The sequence below is a fragment of the Glossina fuscipes genome, unplaced genomic scaffold (genome assembly GCF_014805625.2).
Source record: "Glossina fuscipes isolate IAEA_lab_2018 unplaced genomic scaffold, Yale_Gfus_2 59, whole genome shotgun sequence".
NCBI classification, from domain to species: Eukaryota; Metazoa; Arthropoda; class Insecta; order Diptera; family Glossinidae; genus Glossina; species Glossina fuscipes.
In genome coordinates, this window is record NW_023998431.1 from 2,303,859 (window position 1) to 2,310,726 (window position 6,868).

At 31.7% G+C, this 6,868-nt stretch overlaps 1 long non-coding RNA gene across 1 annotated transcript; it reads right to left on the reverse strand.

The window, feature by feature from the left end:
• Positions 1 to 4,377: 4,377 nt before the first annotated feature.
• Positions 4,378 to 5,446, reverse strand: LOC119637463. Its single transcript, XR_005247253.1, has 3 exons — positions 5,232 to 5,446; positions 4,788 to 5,041; positions 4,378 to 4,732 (listed from the first exon to the last, which is right to left on the reverse strand). It is a non-coding gene; the product is annotated as an uncharacterized LOC119637463 (long non-coding RNA).
• Positions 5,447 to 6,868: the final 1,422 nt, after the last annotated feature.

The window sequence follows — 6,868 nt, forward strand, 5'->3', positions numbered from 1 at the left end:
CGAGTTTATTTAAAATATTTACGTTCGTTTAAATAAATATGTATGTGTATATGTATACAGCATGCGGCACTTGCTGCTCAAGTGTTTACTCAACGGATTCGTAAAGTGTTGTGAATCTGGTGTTTTTCTTCTTTTTTTTCTTCTTTCTTCTTATCACTTGCATCTCTTAATGTCTACGTTTTGCTATGCGCGCGTTTGATTTGTCTTCACAAGGTGTTGAAGCTTTCTTTAAATCATACTCTTTGCATTTTTGTTTACGTTTTAATGTTTCGCTGAACTGTTTACTGATCTATAGCAAGCAGTCAGAAGAGGTAAACATGCGCCTATAGTATATATATATATATATGCAGTAAGGCATTAATGAGAGTTCGTAAGAGTGACTAATTGAGAGAAACCATAATAAGAAATCCATGGTCGATCAATTTGATTCACTACGTGTTTTTATTTCTGCAATACTCATACTTGTAACACCCGTAGTCATCATAATGTACGTAAGCTAAGCTCTGTCTGTACGTTTGTCCGCCTAACCGTAAACTATATTTCGAACTTTCACGGACGGATAAACACTATACCTCTTTGCACCTTCGCAAATTGGCAATATCAAAGATTCTTGATTAGCCTTTTAGTCAGGCCGGGGCTACTGTTTGCCTTTAAAATGAATCACTGAAACAATCATCATTATATCATATATTTTTGGCTTAGCTATTGTAAATTTTCTAAACATTTCTTAACATTATTTCGCCTGTAAAAGAGCGATTTTGACATGTTTTCCTTATTGATTGTGATATGTTTCTTTAATGGCTTCGTTCCCGTTATTTCTCTTTTTATTGACTTATTTCATTTTATTTAAGAAATTTTTTTTTAAGTTAAACTTCCCGGCACTGAAAATTTGTAATAAGGACAAACAGTCTCTTAATAAATACCTGCGTTATTAGACTTGAGATAGACTCATCACTATTATCCAGATCGATTCAAAATCTAACTCACTTTCTAAATCGGCTTAAACTTATATGCCCCTCTATCCGTCTGATTTTTCTGTTTTCACCCTACCAGATTCCAATAAAATATGAGTTTGGTACATTGATGTGTTTTGTTCCAACCACGGACACTATTAAATATGGTGCGGATCGGATCACATTTTCAAGCACTTTGCTGTATTTCGAATAACTGGGGAGTTGTGGCTCGCTATAATGTTATTACTTGTTTGCAATGTGAAACTCTAAGAATTAGGTTTTGTTGCCATATAAAACTCATTACATGCTGCACTTCTAATGTAAGAAAATTTACCCACCACTCTTATCTGTTGTATACCGTCGTAAGGTCCGCGACATTTAATTTAGTCTTAACACACGTATCTAGTCGTATTCTGCTCTCCCAGAGGCTTTGATTTAATATCCAGTTGTTGATATTGCTAAGAAAAAATGAATCGTCCACGTTGCAGGCTCTACCATATTTATTTACAAACATATCTTTATATAAGAAATTTAGAGAATACTTTTCAACACTCTGCCTCGTTTATCTTATGAGCGATGACCGGAGAACATAAAAGAAGTGAAACAAATCAGCGAGGCCGATTTTTTCCATATTTGTACAGCGGCCACAAGACCGCCTCCAATAAATACGCATGTAAATTTTTATCGTCAAAGCTGTTATGGCTTACAAGTAACGTGCAAAAATCGGGATTCTTTTTATTTCTGAAAACATAGAGGTGGTCTCAGATTATCTTGTGCTGTGATTGTGTCCTTTGACCGATTTGTTCTATTTTCAATGCGAACCTGTGTCCGGGAACTTGCAATGTTTTTGCCGAAATTGTGTTTAATAGAGACGTCACACAGGTAGGCAGACGGACAGATGAACATGCTTCAATTGGTTTCGAATTGACGCTGATTGAGAATGTATATCATTTGTGGGGTCTTTAGATCGTCGTACTGGGTGTTGCAAACGTTTTGACGGAATCAATATACCTCTTATCCTTTGGCGATGACGGCGCTTAGAAAATTTACTAAAAACGGAAGAAAGCATAGGTAAATATTAGATGAAATAGGTTCATCATTCGTTGCCAGCATAATTCGTTTTGTTAGGAGGCAGTGGGATTTTATTAAAGAATTTATATGTGGACATTCGACTTGTTTAATTCACGAATCGCGGGCGTATAAAACAATTGATGTAATTGACAATTATAGTGACCACGCATCGATTTCAAAGTTAAGTTTATAGGCAAGGCTTTTAGACTTCAACAAAAGTTGCTTATTGCAATTGATGATTGTTCCCCTATAAGGTAATAATGACTTCATGAAATTAAAATGAAAAGTGCTGCAGCTTCAACTTTATTTTACATACATACATCATATTCAATACATTTATTGAAAAGTGGATGAAGAGCATCGCCAGTCAAAGCGCGGACTTTGTTTTGAATAAGTGCTACATTTTGAAGAAGATTTAAGAAGAATTAAGAAGGAAACTTTTGAAAGGGGTGTGTCATTAGCCCTATTCTTACTCAATTTAGAGATTTTGCTAACCGCGCTTTCTTACTTTAAAGGTTAATTTACAAGTTCGTATTGACCTAATTACTAATACATACTCATATCATTGTTGCTTTGCTTATGCTTGAGTAGGCTAACATTTATTTATAGGTATAGTTTTATTTGTTATTTATATATAATTGTAATTATCCCCAGAACTATATTTGTTTATCAAAAGTTGATAATTCGAATAATTTACTTTTCTTCTTCAATTTTTTTGCTTTTTTTCGACTCTTAACGTGGCACGACATTCAATTTGTAATATTTTTTTTTTTAAATATTATTTATATTATTTATATATTTGTATTCTAATTTATACTACAATCTTGTTTATGCACATATTATATTCAGGAATTTGCTTTTGTAATATATGTTTTGTTGAGCTAAGGCAAGGCCTCTTCTATTACTGTAAATTGAAATAAATAAAGAATTCTTTATAATATAATAATATAAGCATAAGTAAATTGAACAGATTGACAATAAGCATAAAGATTGATCACTGTATTTTATATCTGGCCCAGTAATAGAACTTTCAGTGCAAGTGAAAGTATGAAAATATGATTGATATATGATGGATGAAAAAACCATATCTTAGCCATGTTTGCATATAAAGAAAGCAGTCTTTAGAGTAAACCATTTTTCGACCTAATTTAAATGTAAACGCGTTTTAATAGAAAACCATGCCATTGTTAACAGAGAATCGTACAAATCCATGCATTGCGATGGGAAACTCTACGCTTTTACCAGAAAACTATCCACATAAGAATATTGAGTATGAAATATGGTTCTCCTTCTTCCTCAAAAAGACAAAAAAAAAGATACAAAAATAACAATTGTCGAAACAAATTGAACAAACTAAACACGAGTAAATTCATAGGTATTTATTACTTTAATGTAGGTATCGTGCAGTGCTACAGAATCATAAATCTCACTGGGATTATGCGCGATAATCGGCAGCTGCCAGGTCGAGCAAACTTTCCCGTACATCTTTTTCTCTCTTATGAATATTTCCATTTACAAAAAGGTCATGACACCTAACAAAACTCCGCTTCCACGAATAGTGATATCAACATTGTGCTATTTCTTAAAAAATTCCGAACTAAACACTAAACCATTTACCAATTACTTAACGCGTCACAAGGGACTCTTCTTCATCGCCTTTATAGATATTATCATCGTTCTTAAACATTTTGCAATCTTTTATCATCCATGATGGCGAAAACAAAGCACCTGAAGCAGTTAAAAAGTGTGGATGTATTTCAGAATTTTTATTACATAAAGGAAATTAAATGATTAATTTAATCTATTCATTCAATGAAAATGCTCGAGATGGGTAAGACGATTCCATGAAAATTGCAGAGTTGTCCATGAAATATGACCACCCGCTTTTAAATGAATTATTGGGCAGTCAGAATACTGCAAAACTATTACAATCGATTAAGTCTATACATGTTTACGCAGCACAATAACAAGCGTTCACGGTATAATTTTTATTTATAAAATCTTTTTTAATTTTTGCTTTTTTTTCGTGTTTTGTTTATTATTATTATGAAAACATGTGCGTGCATTTAAACATTTTTGAACGACAACATTCGCTTCACTCAGTTAACTCACATAGCCTGACGAACTATATCACTTTTTACTTGTTCCTTTACAGAATTTTTACTAAATAGAATATTTTTTAATAATTTCAATGGGATATGGATTCGAAAAAGTTTTCCAAACTAGTTCACCTTTATTGCTTAAATCGACCATTGCTTGAAAACTGAAGTTGTTGTTTCTAACTAAACAAAAAAAAAAAAATGTATGCATTCAACCGTAGAAGCGGTATAAATACGAACTTACTGAATGATGTGTTATAAAAGTATGATTTTATTAATATTTAAGTTACCTAAACATTCTCGTATATTAGTAGCTTCATGTGTTTATTTATTTTTTTTAAAAGTTCCATTGTTTACTCTATAAGTTTATAGGCGTATGATATCCTCCCATAGCCATTACCTAGCACATGCTTCTTAAGCCCTGTAGATTATCCCACTCGCAACTAGAACCGACCTCTTTTCCCAAGCTTTTACATCAATGTGTCCTATTGCTGTTTTACTCATTATCACACTTCAAAAATTAGCGCCGTAAAAACTTTTTTGGCAGTGCAGACTACTTTGGTTTAGCCTCGTCGTGGTGTAGATTGTGTGTTCGGAGTTGATCCATGCCTTTAAAAAGGATGAGGACTTTGAGAAAAATTGCAAAAGTAACCATTAAACTTACAAGTTATCGTTTCCACGGGGACCAAAAGCAATTATGTGAGTACTTTATAGAATTCATCACGGATTAGATATTTTTATACTTTCAAATGCTAACATCGCCGAAGACATTCTTATTTGTTTATATAGAATTTTTGATTCATCTCTTCATCACTTAGGTTCGGTATACCGTGTTACGTGTATTCATGTCAGTAACATTCAACTAAATTCGGCAGTAACGCTTAAGTCTAAAAAGACCGCTTAGATGCTCGGAGATTTCTGAAAGTATGCAGTAATTGTATAAACTAATCAATATTTTTATTGTTAATGGTCTAGATAATCTTAAACGTTGAACGTTTTGCTGAATGTTTTATGGGAATATGACACACAAACTCTCAACTCGCAACCTTTTTTATAAATATAATTTCTTTGATAAGGCGCTAACGAATGATCCTATCCTGAAACTCACCAACAAAACAATCGTAGACTAAAAGTTGGCTGCTGTGCAACTTATTTTACAATGAAACGATGTCCATTTATTAAGAGAAATTGATTTTGCATAGCGTCCGTAATCACCGTGCAAAGTAAAAAAATCTAATATTTAAAGAAACTCATATTATCGGTATTATTGTTTACTTTTTTCAATAGTTACTAATGACGATAATTTCATAATTTCCAATCATTTGTTTACTTTATAAATATTACAGCGTTGTAAAATTTCGTATTTCGTTTATACCACTACCATTTTGAACGTTGATCATAGGCATGAAATTAAATAAAAGTTTATCCATTTTTCGCATACCTGGGAGATTAGTTTGCATTTTAACAGAGTTGAATGTGTTTTTTCTGTTAAGTTGGACAAAATTCTTTTTGATGCTAATTAGAATTTATTCTCTGGCTTAACTTATAATAATAATAATTTCACAAATTAGCCTAAAAGTAGACCGCCATAATTTTTTTTTTTTAGTGTCAAATTAAACAAAACAGTAGCTATATTTTCTGCTATTTACAGGAAAAACGTAATACTCTATGCTAATTTGCAGAAGGAACGTAATATTTAATGTTAATTGCAAAGCCGACGGCAAAAGTCCCCCATTTTCATTAACAATAAACTCTAGAGCACAGGGCTGTTATTTTAGGTAAATCGATACAAAAAAAAAAATGCAATTGTTAATAATTAGTATTTAATTGTCAAAAGTTAATAATAAGTACTTAATACTGGAAGTTTATTGTATTGTATTTATTGTATTTATTTTATTTATTTTATTTATTGTATATATTGTATTGATTGTATTATTGGACATTTAGCAGACTGAACCATTTAAGTTGTTAGTTGGGCATTTAACCATTTATTTATTGTAAGCGACTCTGCGCCTTTCAACAGTGAATTTAGCGAGGGCTTTGTTTAATTTGATAATAATAAAAATTATACCGGCCTAATTTTAGGCTAACTTGTAAAATTATTATTATTATTATTATTATAAATTTAGCCAGAGAATAAATTCGTTTCTTTTAAAGCGTTAGCATCAAAAAAAAACTCTACCGCACTTGAGATTTGAACCCACGACATTTAGTTAAAATTTCGCGTCAAAAAAGTGGAGGTTCCAGTTTTGTATGAGTTCAATTATTACAAACATTCATTATATATTGTTTTTGAAAACTTCGAGTTTAAAATTAAACGCTCACACTATACATTTTTTTTTATAACGAGGCACGTAATATAATAAGAGAAGCAAATGATAAATTAAATTCATATATGTATACATGTATATATATATATATTCTTAACTCTTAGCATAGAAACGATTGTCCTTCATATACGGAGGCTATTGAAAAACAAAATTTTAGTTTTTCAGTTTTCAAGAACGCTTGGTAATTATACATCAACCAAATCGTTATTAGAATAATTTTGTCGAGACCAACACCAACGATATGTTAATAACGAAACAAGTAAAGAAACCAACATTTTCACCCGATACTGCATGTATGCAGCAATAATTGTCTGATGAACAAGACGGGAATTATTCAATAATTTTAAAGAATGCCTTCTAATCTTGATGACGTAGATTTAATAAAACTGGTTGAAAGCTATCCTGTACTCTATGC